The sequence below is a fragment of the Lynx canadensis genome, chromosome B3 (assembly GCF_007474595.2).
Source record: "Lynx canadensis isolate LIC74 chromosome B3, mLynCan4.pri.v2, whole genome shotgun sequence".
NCBI classification, from domain to species: Eukaryota; Metazoa; Chordata; class Mammalia; order Carnivora; family Felidae; genus Lynx; species Lynx canadensis.
The window spans coordinates 132932639-132947217 of record NC_044308.2 but is presented as its reverse complement, the minus strand read 5'-3'; the positions used below and the strand labels follow the sequence as shown (position 1 = coordinate 132947217).

Sequence of the window (14579 nt, the reverse complement as noted above, 5' to 3'; positions counted from 1 at the left end):
TTCCAGGTGGCATCTCTAGTTTGAACTTGTCTCCAGAACTCTAGGACTCCTCTATCCAACTCCCTCTTTTACTTTGCCACTTGGGTATGTGATAGTAATTTTCTAAACTGACAAGTGCAAATGGAGCACTCGACTTTCCTCTCCAACATGGCGCACTACCCTCTTCCCTAATTCAATAAATAGCAACCTTATCCTTCCGGTTGCTCAGGCCCCAAATGGTCACCCTGGACTCCTCTCTTCCTCTGACACCTCCCGTCCAATCTGTCAAGAAATCTTGTTGACTCTGCCTTTCAAAATCGAGTCCCAACCCAACCATTTCTCACCACCTTCCCTGGGCCAAGATATTCTTATGTCTTCCATAGATTCTTGTAGTAGCCTCCAACTGGTCTCCCTGCTGCTTGTCCTTACACATCCTACAACACCAGAGTCATCCTTCTGAAATATGTCACATGCTCTGCGGCCCCAAGCCCTCCAGTGGCCCCCATTCAACTGGTATGAAAACCAAAATCCATACAAGAACCTACAAAGCAGATCCAACCTGCCTCCTCCTCCCTAATCACACCTCTGACTTCTCCAGTCCCCACTGTCCCTCCCTCTGCTCCAGCCACAATGGCTTATGTTGCTCCTTCTATATCCCAAATCCACTCCTGTACCTCCTGCTCCCTCTGTTTTCCCCGTAGATAGCTGCAAGGTCCACCCCTTCACCTCTTGCAAGTCTTTGCTCAAATGCCAACCACTCTGTTCTAGTGATAACCCCTTCCCAGAACTCCCATCCCTCCTTCCTGCTTAATTTTTCCCATGGCACTTATCACCATGTAATATACTGTGTGTTTTCCATCTTTGTTTATTGTCAGTCTCTCCCCATGTGAATGCTAGCTCCACGAAGATAGGGGTTTTATTTTAATTATTGTGGTAAAAAACACGTAACATGAAATCTACCATCCCAATAAACTTTCAGTGTACATTACAGTGCTAGCCATGGGCACAGTGTTGTGCAGCAGATCCCTAGAGTTTGTTCATCTTGCATGGCTGAAACTCTATACCCACTGAGTAGCCACTCCCCATTTCCCCCCTACCCCCACTAGTCCCTGGCAACAACTCTTCTACTTTCTGCTTCTAGGAGTCTGGCCACTTTAGATACCTCCTATAAGTGGAGTCATACCGTACTTGCCTTCTTGGGGCTGGCTTATTTCACTTAGCCTAATGTCCTCAAGGTTCATCCATGTAGCATATGACAGGATTTCCTTCTTTTTTAAGGCTGAATCTTATTCCACTGTATGGATATGCCATATTTTCTGTACCCATTCATCTACCAATGGACGTTTAGGTTGCTATTGTGAATAATGTTTCTTTGAACATGGGAGTGCAAATATCTCTCTGAGATGCTGATTTCAATTTTTTTGGCATAAATTCCCAGAAGTGGGATTGCCGGATCATATGGTAGTCTTAGAGGTCAGGGATTTTTTTCCTATCTTGTTCATTGCTGTATCCCCAGGGCCTGGGACAATGCCTAAAACATGGTAGGTGTTCAATAAACATTATCACTTTATCTGCAACACTGTAAGTAGCCTGTTTACCTTCAACCCCCCCAGTACAACTTCCGCAACCATTCCCACGATAACTTTTCCAATGCAGCCTCTTGCAGAAAAAGGGTTTGCTAAGTGACTTAATAGGGTGAAGTGTTCAAGGAAAAGTAGTGAAATTACCTAAGAGAATAAGTAATTTTCAAATATCTTCAAACTAGAAATAACCATTTATATAAAGTGTTAACATTTTTCTTGTAAACCATCCTTATTGGTGACTCTGGCAGTCTAAACATTTGAACGGTCCTATTAACCATTTTTATGGTTATTATGTCTATCAGCACAACAACAGCTGAACAGGGATGACCGAGAACCAACCAGACTGTAGGCTTGGCTAGGCTAGTGGGCAGAGAGCATGGCATTATGGGTAGCAGAGGAAGCACAGTGGGTAGGGGAGCCGGTATTATGGGTAGAAGAGAGAATATTATGGGGAGGACAGCATGGCATTGTGGGTAGGAGAGTGTGGCATTGTGGGTAGGAGAGCAAGCACAGTGGTATTATGGGTAGAAGAGAAAGCACTGTGGGGAGGAGAGCCCAGCATTGTGGGTAAGCGAACACGGCTACTGTGGTAGGAAATCCTACCTGCAGCGTTGACAGAAATCATTCAGTACTGGTCACATTAAGTTGGCAACGTCAGGAGATACCAATGGTTTCAGACCAAAGCAAAGCAAACATGTGCTACCTAATTATAGACAGGTAGGAGCAAAGTACAAGAGTACTGACAGAAGTCAGGGCACAGGGTCAAACTGGAGACGAGTGACCAGCTAGAGGCCAGAATCCAAATGAAACCATGTGCTGCACACTGAGGTCATAAGGAAGTAGGCATGGATCCTGCCTGCAAGTGTAGGTGGGGGGGTGGGGGGGGGGAGACGGAAACTCACCAGCTATGAGTGGATGATGATGATGACGGTGATGGGGGGGCATTAATATTTATAAAACACTAGGGGCGCCTGGATGGCTCAGTTGGTTAAATATCAGACTTCGGCTCAGGTCACGATCTCACAGTTTGTGGGTTCGAGCCCCGTGTCGGACTCTGCTGACAGCTCAGAGCCTGGAGCTTGCTTGGGATTCTGTGTCTCCCTCTCTCTCTGCCCCTCCCTGGCTCATGCTCTGTCTCTCTCTCAAAAATAAACACACATTAAAAAAATAAAAATAAAACATGAGGTGCCGACTCTGCTCTGCGCTTTACATGCATTGTGTAATTTTAAGAGCCCATGAGGGAGGTACTACTGGGATTATTATTCCCATTTACACAGGGGATTTACGGAAGTAAAGTCAGTTGCCCGGAGCCGCACAGTTCATAAGAGGCAGAGCCAGTCTGAGAAATACAGTCTTTCTGACTCCAAAGTCCATGCACTAACCAATAAGCCCCACTGACTCTTGAGGTGTTAGGGGTACAGTAGGGGGGCACCTAGCTCTGACTGGGCTCTGGGGAAGGTCAGGGGAGGCCAGGCAGGTGCATCAGAGAAGGCTTCCCCTGGGAGGCGATGGATGCCTGAGCTGGGCTGTCCAGGTAAAAAGTGACAGGTGAAATGTTCCAGGGCAGGGAACTTCGAGAGCCAAGCAAGGAGCAAGTGAACTGTGCTGTACTCCTCACTCAGCTGGACAACCCAGCTTCCTCCATGGAAGAGCTTCACCAGCTCTAATATGAACTCGCCTTCTTGTTCTCCTTAGTGCTGTCCTCTCCTTCCACCCCTTCAATGTCAGTTTTCCTCAGAACTCTCTGTGTTCTGTCCTTTTCCCGTTTTCAATACACCGGACAGAGCTAACACATTCTCTAAGCTTTGGTTATCCTGGTGTCATTAAAGTTCTATCTCAACCCAGATTTTTCCAGTAAGCTCCAAACCTGCCAGACATTTCCATATTTTTAAATATTTATTTATTTTTGAGAGAGGGACAGAGACAGAGTGTGAGCAGGAGAGGTGCAGACAGAGAGGGAGACACAGAATCCGAAGCAGGCTCCAGGCTCTGAGCTGTCAGCACAGAGTCTAATGCAGGGCTCGAACCCACGAGCCTGAGATCATGACCCGAGCTGAAGTTGGACACTTAATTGACTGAGCCACCCAGATGCCCCTGGACATTTCCATTTTTAAATGTCTAGACACCTCAAACTGAAGTCATCCCCTTCAACCCCCACACCTGTCCCTCCCATTTGGGTGAAGAGTTATCACCATTCATCCAAACCAGAACCCCTGAGGTTAGCATAACCCCACGTCCTTCATCTGGTCAAACTTCACGTCCTATCAATCCCGGCACTGGAATATTTCTCCAGTCCCTCAATGCCATGTCCCCGGGCCAGCAGGGTGGCACCACTCTTGCCCCCCGCCACCCCAACATTCTCTGTGCTGCGAACCACGAACCCAGCGAGCTTCCTAAAACGTGACTCTACCGTGTTCCAGTGCTGCTTCACACTCTCCAGTAGTTTCCCAGTGCCCTCGGGAGAGAGTTCCAATTCCTCCCCTCATCTGGCCCGCCTCTGCCTCCTGGATCAGACCTCTTGCTCAGCCGTCTCATACCCTACATCCTGACGCACTGATCCCCAAGCAAGTCACGTTCTCACCGACTTCCTCATTCTAGCCTAGGACTCTCTTTTACTTACCCACTTATCTCTCTGGCTGAGTAATGTCTACAGGGTATTTCAAATCTCAGCTTAGACATCACGATTCAATGAAATCTCTGATAAGCGGGTTAGGTGTCCCTCCCGTGAGCTCCTGTGTACGGCCTCGGGAGCGACTTGTGCATGTCCCTGTGGCAGTCCTCCCTCTGTGCTGTAACTGCCGGTTTTCTCGTGTGTTTCACCCACTGGACTCCAAGCAGCTCGAGGGCTGGGGAGGGCTTGACCACTGTTATGTCACCAGCCCCTAGCCCCAATCTGGCATAGGGCAGGTGCTCTGTATGCAGTTGCGAATAAAGTTAGAAACCTCAATCATCCTCTGTCCTCTCCCAATTCCCAGAATCCGTGTGTACCTAAATTCTCACAAATGCCTCCTGAATTCTTCTTTCCATTACCATCACTCAGTTCAGGCCTTCCTCGGGCCTTACGAGGCCTCCTTGGGTCACCTCGTTGCCTCTCTTCCTGCCGAGCGACAGACAAATGAGGCAAAGCCTTTCTGGACCTCATCTCTAGGGGAGATGCAACTACTAACACATCTCTATCACTGCACTTTCAGTGTGCATTTGCAATTACATGCAAAATGCCTGTCTTCTGGATGTGGGAAATACATACAACAGAGTATTACTCGGCGATCAAAAAGAATGAAATCTTGCCATTTGCAACATCGTGGATAGAACTAGAGTGTGTTGTGCTTGGGCAGGAAGATGGCGGCGTAGGAGGACGCTGGGCTCACCGCGCGTCCTGCTGATCACTTAGATTCCACCTACACCTGCCTAAATAACCCAGAAAACCGCCAGAGGATTAGCAGAACGGAGTCACCGGACCCAAGTGCAGACGAGAGGCCCACGGAAGAGGGTAGGAAGGGCGGCGAGGCGGTGCGCGCTCCACGGACTGGCGGGAGGGAGCCGGGGCGGAGGGGCTGCTCGCCGGCCAAGCAGAGCCCCCGAGTCCGGCTTGCAAAAGCGGAGGGGCCTGACGGACTGTGTTCCGACAGCAAGCGCGACTTAGCGTCTGGGAGGTCATAAGTTAACAGCTCTGCTCGGAAAGCGGGAAGGCTGGAGGACAAAGGGAGGGTGAGCTGCGGAGCCCCCGGACGACAGAGCTCAGTTTGGCGGGGAACAAAGGCGCTCGCCAGCGCCAACTCCCCTGCCCATCCCCCAGCCAAAATCCCAAAGGGAACCGGTTCCGGCCAGCGAAATTGCTCGCTCCGCGCAAACACCCAACTCTGTGCTTCTGCGGAGCCAAACCTCCGGCAGCGGATCTGACTCCCTCCGGCTGCCACAGGGCCCCTCCTGAAGTGGATCACCTAAGGAGAAGCGAGCTAAGCCTGCCCCCCCCGCCGCCGTGCACCTTGCCTTCCCACCCCAGCTAATACGCCAGATCCCCAGCATCACAAGCCTGGCAGTGTGCAAGTAGCCCAGACGGGCCACGCCACCGACAGTGAATCCCGCCCCTAGGAGAGGGGAAGAGAAGGCACACACCAGTCTGACTGTGGCCCCAGCGGTGGGCTGGGGGCAGACATCAGGACTGACTGCGGCCCCGCCCACCAACTCCAGTTATACACCACAGCACAGGGGAAGTGCCCTGCAGGTCCTCACCACACCAGGGACTATCCAAAATGACCAAGCGGAAGAATTCCCCTCAGAAGAATCTCCAGGAAATAACAACAGCTAATGAGCTGATCAAAAAGGATTTAAATAATATAACAGAAAGTGAATTTAGAATAATAGTCATAAAATTAATCGCTGGGCTGGAAAACAGTATACAGGACAGCAGAGAATCTCTTGCTACAGAGATCAAGGGACTAAGGAACAGTCACGAGGAGCTGAAAAACGCTTTAAAGGAAATGCAAAACAAAATGCAAACCACCACAGCTCGGATGGAAGAGGCAGAGGAGAGAATAGGTGAACTAGAAGATAAAGTTATGGAAAAAGAGGAAGCTGAGAAAAAGAGAGATAAAAAAATCCAGGAGTATGAGGGGAAAATTAGAGAACTAAGTGATACACTAAAAAGAAATAATATACGCATAATTGGTATCCCAGAGGAGGAAGAGAGAGGGAAAGGTGCTGAAGGGGTACTTGAAGAAATCATAGCTGAGAACTTCCCTGAACTGGGGAAGGAAGAAGGCATTGAAATCCAAGAGGCACAGAGAACTCCCTTCAGACGTAACTTGAATCGATCTTCTGCACGACATATCATAGTGAAACTGGCAAAATACAAGGATAAAGAGAAAATTCTGAAAGCAGCAAGGGGTAAACGTGCCCTCACATATAAAGGGAGACCTATAAGACTCGTGACTGATCTCTCTTTTGAAACTTGGCAGGCCAGAAAGAATTGGCACGAGATTTTCAGGGTGCTAGACAGAAAAAATATGCAGCCGAGAATCCTTTATCCAGCAAGTCTGTCATTTAGAATAGAAGGAGAGATAAAGGTCTTCCCAAACAAACAAAAACTGAAGGAATTTGTCACCACTAAACCAGCCCTACAAGAGATCCTAAGGGGGACCCTGTGAGACAAAGTACCAGAGACATCACTACAAGCGTAAAACATACAGACATCACAATGACTCTAAACCCGTATCTTTCTATAATAACACTGAATGTAAACGGATTAAATGCGCCAACCAAAAGACATAGGGTATCAGAATGGATAAAAAAACAAGACCCATCTATTTGCTGTCTACAAGAGACTCATTTTAGACCTGAGGACACCTTTAGATTCAGAGTGAGGGGATGGAGAACTATTTATCATGCTACTGGAAGCCAAAAGAAAGCTGGAGTAGCCATACTTATATCAGACAAACTAGACTTTAAATTAAAGGCTGTAACAAGAGATGAAGAAGGACATTATATAATAGTTACAGGGTCTATCCATCAGGAAGAGCTAACAATTATAAATGTCTATGCGCCGAATACCGGAGCCTCCAAGTATATAAAACAATTACTCATAAACAGAAGCAACCTTATTGATAAGAATGTGGTAATTGCAGGGGACTTTAACACCCCACTTACAGAAATGGATAGATCATCTAGACACACAGTCAATAAAGAAACAAGGGCCCTGAATGAGACATTGGATCAGATGGACTTGACAGATATATTTAGAACTCTGCATCCCAAAGCAACAGAATATACTTTCTTCTCGAGTGCACATGGAACATTCTCCAAGATAGATCATATACTGGGTCACAAAACAGCCCTTCATAAGTTTACAAGAATTGAAATTATACCATGCATACTTTCAGACCACAATGCTATGAAGCTTGAAATCAACCACAGGAAAAAGTCTGGAAAACCTCCAAAAGCATGGAGGTTAAAGAACACCCTACTAACGAATGAGTGGGTCAACCAGGCAATTAGAGAAGAAATCAAAAAATATATGGAAACAAACGAAAATGAAAATACAACAATCCAAACGCTTTGGGACGCAGCGAAGGCAGTCCTGAGAGGAAAATACATTGCAATCCAGGCCTATCTCAAGAAACAAGAAAAATCCCAAATACAAAATCTAACAGCACACCTAAAGGAAATAGAAGCAGAACAGCAAAGGCAGCCTAAACCCAGCAGAAGAAGAGAAATAATAAAGATCAGAGCAGAAATAAACAATATAGAATCTAAAAAATCTGTAGAGCAGATCAACGAAACCAAGAGTTGGTTTTTTGAAAAAATAAACAAAATTGACAAACCTCTAGCCAGGCTTCTCAAAAAGAAAAGGGAGATGACCCAAATAGATAAAATCATGAATGAAAATGGAATTATTACAACCAATCCCTCAGAGATACAAACAATTATCAGGAAATACTATGAAAAATTATATGCCAACAAATTGGACAACCTGGAAGAAATGAACACATTCCTGAACACCCACACTCTTCCAAAACTCAATCAGGAGGAAATAGAAAGCTTGAACAGACCCATAACCAGTGAAGAAATTGAATCGGTTATCAAAAATCTCCCAACAAATAAGAGTCCAGGACCAGATGGCTTCCCAGGGGAGTTCTACCAGACATTTAAAGCAGAGATAATACCTATCCTTCTCAAGCTATTCCAAGAAATAGAAAGGGAAGGAAAACTTCCAGACTCATTCTATGAAGCCAGTATTACTTTGATTCCTAAACCAGACAGAGACCCAGTAAAAAAAGAGAACTACAGGCCAATATCCCTGATGAATATGGATGCAAAAATTCTCAATAAGATACTAGCAAATCGAATTCAACAGCATATAAAAAGAATTATTCACCATGATCAAGTGGGATTCATTCCTGGGATGCAGGGCTGGTTCAACATTCGCAAATCAATCAACGTGATACATCACATTAACAAAAAAAAAGAGAAGAACCATATGATCCTGTCAATCGATGCAGAAAAGGCCTTTGACAAAATCCAGCACCCCTTCTTAATAAAAACCCTTGAGAAAGTCGGGATAGAAGGAACATACTTAAAGATCATCAAAGCCATTTATGAAAAGCCCACAGCTAACATCATCCTCAACGGGGAAAAACTGAGAGCTTTTTCCCTGAGATCAGGAACACGACAGGGATGCCCACTCTCACCGCTGTTGTTTAACATAGTGCTGGAAGTTCTAGCATCAGCAATCAGGCAACAAAAGGAAATCAAAGGCATCAAAATTGGCAAAGATGAAGTCAAGCTTTCGCTTTTTGCAGATGACATGATATTATACATGGAAAATCCGATAGACTCCACCAAAAGTCTGCTAGAACTGATACATGAATTCAGCAAAGTTGCAGGATACAAAATCAATGTCCAGAAATCAGTTGCATTCTTATACACTAACAATGAAGCAACAGAAAGACAAATAAAGAAAATGATCCCATTCACAATTGCACCAAGAAGCATAAAATACCTAGGAATAAATCTAACCAAAGATGTAAAGGATCTGTATGCTGAAAACTATAGAAAGCTTATGAAGGTAATTGAAGAAGACTTAAAGAAATGGAAAGACATTCCCTGTTCATGGATTGGAAAAATAAATATTGTCAAAATGTCAATACTACCCAAAGCTATCTACACATTCAATGCAATCCCAATCAAAATTGCACCAGCATTCTTCTCGAAATTAGAACAAGCAATCCTAAAATTCATATGGAACCACAAAAGGCCCCGAATAGCCAAAGGAATTTTGAAGAAGAAGACCAAAGCAGGAGGCATCACAATCCCAGACTTTAGCCTCTACTACAAAGCTGTCATCATCAAGACAGCATGGTATTGGCACAAAAACAGACGCACAGACCAATGGAATAGAATAGAAACCCCAGAACTAGACCCACAAACGTATGGCCAACTCATCTTTGACAAAGCAGGAAAGAACATCCAATGGAAAAAAGACAGTCTCTTTAACAAATGGTGCTGGGAGAACTGGACAGCAACATGCAGAAGGTTGAAACTAGACCACTTTCTCACACCATTTACAAAAATAAACTCAAAATGGATAAAGGACCTAAATGTGAGACAGGAAACCATCAGAACCTTAGAGGAGAAAGCAGGAAAAGACCTCTCTGACCTCAGCCGTAGCAATCTCTTACTCGACACATCCCCAAAGGCAAGGGAATTAAAAGCAAAAGTGAATTACTGGGACCTTATGAAGATAAAAAGCTTCTGCACAGCAAAGGAAACAACCAACAAAACTAAAAGGCAACCAACGGAATGGGAAAAGATATTTGCAAATGACATATCGGACAAAGGGCTAGTATCTAAAATCTATAAAGAGCTCACCAAACTCCACACCCGAAAAACAAATAACCCAGTGAAGAAATGGGCAGAAAACATGAATAGACACTTCTCGAAAGAAGACATCCAGATGGCCAACAGGCACATGAAAAGATGTTCAGCGTCGCTCCTTATCAGGGAAATACAAATCAAAACCACACTCAGATATCACCTCACGCCAGTCAGAGTGGCCAAAATGAACAAATCAGGAGACTATAGATGCTGGAGAGGATGTGGAGAAACGGGAACCCTCTTGCACTGTTGGTGGGAATGCAAATTGGTGCAGCCGCTCTGGAAAGCAGTGTGGAGGTTCCTCAGAAAATTAAAAATAGACCTACCCTATGACCCAGCAATAGCACTGCTAGGAATTTATCCAAGGGATACAGGAGTACTGATGCAGAGGGGCACTTGTACCCCAATGTTCATAGCAGCACTCTCAACAATAGCCAAATTATGGAAAGAGCCTAAATGTCCATCAACTGATGAATGGATAAAGAAATTGTGGTTTATATACACAATGGAATACTATGTGGCAATGAGAAAAAATGAAATATGGCCCTTTGTAGCAACGTGGATGGAACTGGAGAGTGTAATGCTAAGTGAAATAAGCCATACAGAGAAAGACAGATACCATATGGTTTCACTCTTATGTGGATCCTGAGAAACTTAACAGGAACCCATGGGGGAGGGGAAGGAAAAAAAAAAAAAAAAGAGGTTAGAGTGGGAGAGAGCCAAAGCATAAGAGACTGTTAAAAACTGAGAACAAACTGAGGGTTGATGGGGGGTGGGAGGGAGGGGAGGGTGGGTGATGGGTATTGAGGAGGGCACCTTTTGGGATGAGAACTGGGTGTTGTATGGAAACCAATTTGTCAATAAATTTCAAAAAAAAAAAAAAAAATTAAAAAAAAAAAAAAGAACTAGAGTGTGTTATGCTCAGCACAGTAAGTCAATCAGAGAAAGAAATATCATATGATTTCACTCATATGTGAAATTTAAGAAACAAAATAGATAAATGGGGCACCTGGGTGGCTCGGTCGGTTGAGCGTCCGACTTCGGCTCAGGTCATGATCTTACAGTTTGTGGGTTCGAGCCCCGCATCAGGCTCTGTGCTGACTGCTTGCTCAGAGCCTTCAGCCTGTTTCAGGTTCTGTGTCTCCTTCTCTCTCTGCCCCTCCCCCGCTCACGCCTTGTCTCACTCTGTTTCTCAAAAATAAATAAATGTAAAAAAAATTTTTTTTAATAAAAAATAAATAAATAAAAAGAAACAAAACGGATAAATCAAATCGGGGAAGGGAAAGAAAAATAAAATAAGATAAAAACAGAGAGGGAGGCAAACCAGAAGAGACTCTTAAATATAGAGAACTGAGGGTTGCTGATGGGGTGTTGGGTGGGGGAATGGGCTAAACGGGGGATGGGCATTAAGGAGGGCACTTGTTGGGATGAGCATGGGGTGCTGTATGTAAGTGATGAATCACTAAACTCTCCTCCTGAAACCAATGCGACACTATATGTTAACTTGGATCTAAATTAGAAAAAAAGAATGCCTGTCTTCTGTGTCCAACTGGGAACTCTGGGAGGGCAAGGCCTATATGGCTATTGCCCGTTCATTTGCGTGTCTCACAAGATGAGTGATAACTACTAAGGCAAATATGATGTATGGATTACTCCCTGTGTAAAAACCTCCGTGAACTCCTGCTGCTTGTAGGATAAAATGTAAATCCTGACAGAGGAGGGCCTGCCAGAATCCAGCCTCTCCGAGCTCTCCCGCCACCTCCTGCTCCCCTCCCTGCCGCAGGGTGTGGGCCCTCCCCAAAGGCAGGCGTCGCTCTGCACCCCCAGCCAGTTGTGCCCTTCTCCTTGGTGTTCAAGACCACGTTCAAAGGCCACCTTGTCTGTGAAGCCTGGCTCAGCTTCTCCTGAAAGAGCCACTTCTCCTCTCCTGTTCCTGGAAGCATTTGATATTCACGTGGAATGATCTGTTTACAGGTTCCTCTCTTCTCCTTGGACCTGATGGGCCTAAAGGCCCTTGAACACGGGTTGATGATCTCGTTCACAGCCTCACAACTTACAGCAGCCCCTATAAGGGAGAGGGTGTCCTGGAAAGGGCTCCTGACTGAATGATGTGTGCTCTGTGGACTAATCCTGTGGTACTGGGGTGGAAATGTGAAGGCACATCCATAAAGAAATTAGAGTTCCAAAGGAGACCCCTAGAAGCTGTGATTTATGTGTGGAAAAGGTGGTGTTACAAACCAGAGGAGAAAGGAAGGCTTATTCAACCAGTGAGACTGGGAAAAGTAGATATATATTTTTTACAGAATCAAGTTACAACTTAACCACCCAGCATGGAATTAAATCATGAGTAGACCAAATTGTTAAATATAAAAATATCAAGCTTTAAAAATACTGAAGATAAATAAACACAAATACCTCAGTGACATACATTTGGAGAGATCTCTCTAAGCCAGAAATCTCAGAAGAAATATTGTAGCAGCCATGACTACATATCAGTTTTAAAACACCTTATATGTTGGGGCGCCTGGGTGGCTCAGTCAGTTAAGCGTCCGACTTCGGCTCAGGTCACTATCTCACTGTTCGTGAGTTCGAGCCCCGCGTCGGGCTCTGTGCTTACTGCTCAGAACCTGGAGCCTGTTTCAGATTCTGTGTCTCCCTCTCTCTCTGACCCTCCCCCGTTCATGCTCTGTCTCTCCCTGTCTCAAAAATAAATAAAACGTTAAAAAAAAATTAAAACACCTTATATGTTAAAAAATAAAAGGCAAGCAACAGTCTAAGAAAAGTTATTTATCATAAATGTTATAAAGTGCTAATACCTTTCCAATATTAAGTGTATGTAAATGGATAATAAAAACATGATTGCTTCCATGTTTATAGCAGCACTATCAAAAATAGCCAAAGTATGGAAAGAGCCCAAATGTCCATCGATGGATGAATGGATAAAGAAGATGTGGTATATATATACAATGGAGTATTACTCGGCAATCAAAAAGAATGAAATCTTGCCATTTGCGACTACATGGACGGAACTGGAGGGTATTATGCTAAGTGAAATTAGTCAGAGAAAGACAAAAATCATATGACTTCATTCATACTTTCAGAGACAAAACAGATGAACATAAGGGAAGGGAAACAAAAATAATATAAAAACAGGGAGGGGGACAAAATAGAAGAAACTCATAAATATGGAGAACAAACTGAGGGTTACTGGAGGGGTTGTGGGAGGGGGATGGGCTAAATGGGTAAGGGGCATTAAGGAATCTACTCCTGAAATCATTGTTTCACTAGATGCTAACTAACTTGGATGTAAATTAAAAAAAATAAAAATAAATAAAAATTCCACAGTTAAGTAAAAAGAAAAAAAACCATGATTGCTCTAGGATATAGGAAAGGATGTGTAAAATCAAAAAATTTTAATGTTTTATTTATTTTTGAGAGAGAAAGAGAGACAATTCCAAGCTGTCTCTATGCTGACAGCAGAGAGCCCAACACGGGGCTTGAACTCAGGAACCGTGAGATCATGGTGTAGGCTAAAGTCAGATGCTTAACCAACTGAGCCACCCAGGTACCCATAAAAATACTTTAAAAAAGAAATATAGGGGTGCTTGGGTAGCTCAGTCAGCTGAGCATCCACTCTTGATTTCAGCTCAGGTCATGATCTCATGGTTAGTGGGTTCTGCACTGACAGCATGGAGCCTGCTTGGGATTCTCTGTCTCCCGCTTTCTCTGCCCCTCCCCTACTCGTGCTCTCTCTCAAAATAAATAAATGTTAAAAAAAAGAAAAAAGAAAAGAAATACAAATGCTTTAAAACGTAGGAAAGAATTAACTTTCCTTTAGTGAAGAAATGGGAATTGAACCAATGTGTCATTTTTGCCTGTCACACTAGTGATTTTTTTCAATGCCAAGAATTAGTCACCTGTATACACTGTTAAGTGTTAATGAGAACCACATTGCTAGAAAGCAATCAGGCAACATGTGTACATCAAGAGCCTCAAAAACAGCCATTCCCTTGGGACCTTCAGGATCTGTTCTAGAGAAATGAGAAAATCAGACAGTGATTGCAAAAATGTTCAATACAACACTATTCATAATAGGAAATGATAATATCAACAGAAGTAACCAGACTAGGGCAATACTATATAAGTAAACAGGCAAGAAATGACGGATTAGGAGGCAGCCAATGCTTGATGTCTTGGTGAAGAGTTTTTAATGTTTTAAGAAAATGTCCCTCCTCCCCATCATTATGAGACTATCCATAGGCTCAATTATGTGAAAATGTAAAAAAAAAAATGATGTAAGGGAAATATGGTAAAATACTAATAACAAACTGTGGCTGAAAAACTCTTAGTAGGACTTCTGCTTCTGAGTGTGATGGCTAACAGGGCTGATGTCTACCCTCCTGCCTTAAACAACTAAAAATGTTGGAGAAAATACATGAAACAACAGTTTGGGGACATTGGACAGCAGGCAGCACATATGTGGAAGTAAAATGACAGCTTTAGAATAGAAAAAAAGTTGGGGAGGGGAGAAATGCAAATGCAAACATTTTAAGGTAATTATACCATATGCAAAGTGGAATAATACTTACAGACTGTGATAGGTTAAACATGTATATCATAAGCTTTAAGTAACCATGAAAATAA

General features: G+C 44.0%; 1 protein-coding gene across 1 annotated transcript in view; it reads right to left on the bottom strand.

The window, feature by feature from the left end:
- The window catches only part of KCNK13 (potassium two pore domain channel subfamily K member 13), a 112595-nt gene that overhangs the window by 25171 nt on the left and 72845 nt on the right, over positions 1 to 14579 (bottom strand). The window lies entirely within an intron of this gene.